Source organism: Montipora foliosa, chromosome 1, assembly GCF_036669935.1.
Source record: "Montipora foliosa isolate CH-2021 chromosome 1, ASM3666993v2, whole genome shotgun sequence".
In the NCBI taxonomy this organism is placed as follows: domain Eukaryota; kingdom Metazoa; phylum Cnidaria; class Anthozoa; order Scleractinia; family Acroporidae; genus Montipora; species Montipora foliosa.
The window spans coordinates 54,735,519-54,738,018 of NC_090869.1; the positions used below are offsets into that span (position 1 = coordinate 54,735,519).

General features: G+C 42.0%; 1 protein-coding gene and 1 pseudogene across 1 annotated transcript in view; one reads left to right on the plus strand and one right to left on the minus strand.

Moving 5' to 3' along the window:
- Positions 1-2,500, minus strand: part of LOC138001510 (SAP30-binding protein-like) — a 32,507-nt gene that overhangs the window by 23,860 nt on the left and 6,147 nt on the right. The gene's annotated exons all lie outside the window — the stretch shown is intronic.
- LOC138001494 (uncharacterized) overlaps positions 39-2,500 on the plus strand; it is a 2,788-nt pseudogene continuing 326 nt past the window's right edge.

Here is a 2,500-nt window from a genome sequence, read left to right on the forward strand (position 1 = left end):
TCTACATTACCCAGATGATGATGTACTGCGTTTGAAGAATGCCTGGTGGTAGAACAAAGTTTAGCAATGCATGGCTTTCTGCCGTCGATTCCAATGGTCAAAGATTGAGTTCTTGGTGTCGTAAAGGAGTAGATGACTACCATGCTTACTGTAGGTTTTGTGATAGTGAGTTTCTTTGTGACAACTCTGGAAAAGCGCAGATATTGCAACATGCGAGGAAAGCAAAGCATGGTCAGGCTGTTAAACCTGCAATGGATGACTCTCAAGGAAAGTTGTTTGTACTGCAGAGTCAACCAAGTGCAGGCGTCTCAAACCGTTGTGATTTGCCAGAGCACAGAGGAAGTTCGTCAGGACAGCTGTCCATTATCAATTACAAAAATGCCAGCTTGCAAGCAGAGGTGATTTGGTTAGCAAAGTTGGCGTCATGTAACTTTAGCTTTCGCTCAGTTGACAATCTTGGCAACACATTTAAAGCGATGTTTCCTGACAGCAAGATTGCTTCAAGTTTTTCAATGGGCAGAAGCCGTGCATCCTATGTTATTGGGGAAGGCTTGGGCCCTCACTTCACACAGGTATTATGTAAAGTGCAATTTGAATAGGCAAATGAATGCATATTTATGTGTTATTCTTGATATCAATGGAAGTTTATGTCAGTCTTTCATCTTTTAATTTGGTGTATGAATAAAATAGATTAACTTAATATAAATTTTTGTTATTCTATCACCAGGTAATTGTTGATGATGTAAAGAAGTCAGAATTGCCTTTTTGTTTACACTTTGACAAAACCTCCACCACGCAGGTCAAGAAACAGATGGATCTTACCTTTCGTTACTGGTCCCCGACTCATAATGAAGTCTGGATAAACTTCTATACCTCTTTATTTTTTGGTCATGCAGAGGGTGAGAAGGTGGCTAACCGTATCTTCCAAACAATGTTGAAAGATGACCTTCCAATAACGAAGCTATGCACTTTAGTGAGAGATGGCCCTAATGTCAATAAAACCATTGTTAGAAAGCTGGAAGGAGCGATCAAAAATGACAACCCAGGTTTTAGTGGTTTTATTGACTTAGGAAGTTGTGTTCTTCATAACGTCCATAATGCTTTTGGCAAGGGTTTAGAGGAATATGGGAAAGACATTGAACAGCTTTGTGTGGACATTCACTCCCTTTTCAAGTACAGTGCAGCTAGACGAGAAGACTATCACACTTTACAATCTGCAATGGGTGTGGAGATGCACAATTTCCAAAAGCATACCGAGGTGAGATGGCTTAGTTTGGGTCCTTCTCTGCGAAGAATTTTGGAGCAGTGGGATTGCATCTGCAGCTTTGTGAAGGATCTGGGAAAGGATCCCAAAACAGCTCCTAAGAGTGTTGCTTACAAGAGGGTATCGGCAATGTTAAATGACGAAGAAGGAAAGAAAACAAAGGCACAGCTTGAATTTCTGGGTAATGTTCACCTGTTTTTGAAGATTTCCTCACAATTTTTCAGAACAGCTGCCCACAGGTTCACCTTTTGTATGATCAAATGTCTGAGTTCTTGCGCAAGCTTATGGGTAGATTCCTAAAGAAAGATGCGTATGAGAAGAACTTTGAAAGTGATCTAGTCAGTATCTACTGCAGTGCAAACAATCAGCTGCCCGATGCTGATATTGCAATTGGAGAGGCCACCAAGAAGGCTTTAGCCCAGATCAACCCAGATCGTAGAAAGTCTGTATATCTTGGCATCCGCACATTTTATAGCACATCCGTTACATATCTACAGTCTCATCTCCCTCTTCAGAACACTCTCTTAAAAGCCTTAGGATGTCTCAATCCTGTTAAGAGAGAAAAGGCAAGTAGTGTGAAGGCAATTGCAAGACTGGCTAAAAAATTGCAGCCTCAGTTGGATGTCAGCATTGTGCAAGATGAGTGGCGAGTTTATGCTGTCGATGAAGATGTTGAGCAGTTACACAAAGAGAAACGCGTTGACCATTTTTGGCAAGAAGTATTCAATCTCAAGTCTCTTAATGGAACCGAGCCTCGATATGTCGCTCTTCCAAAAGTAGTAAAATCAGGTCTTATTCTTGCGCAGACTAATGCTGAGTCAGAACGAAGTCTGTCAGTGAATGCCCGCATTGTGACGCAAGAAAGGACACTTCTTGGAGAGAGGACCATTGTTGGCCTTAGATCTGTGAAAGATGCTGTGAAGTTTTACGATCCTGAAAACCTGAGACCGGAAAAAATTGCCCTGACAGATGGTCTTCTAACTGCTGTGCGATCTGCGCACATGCATCATAGACAACGGCTGGATGAAGAAGAAGCCGATAAAAAGAGAAAGGAGGCGGATGAGAAATTGAAAGCTGAAGAGGAAGAACGAAGGAAAAGAGACCAGGAGAAGTTAAGAAAAGAGACAAGATCGTTGAGAGATAAAGGAGAGAGGCTAGACAAGAAGGAGGAGGAGGAGGCAATGGATGAAATGCAAACGGCTGATGAGCTACTGTCAGAGGGCACAAGTAAGTTGC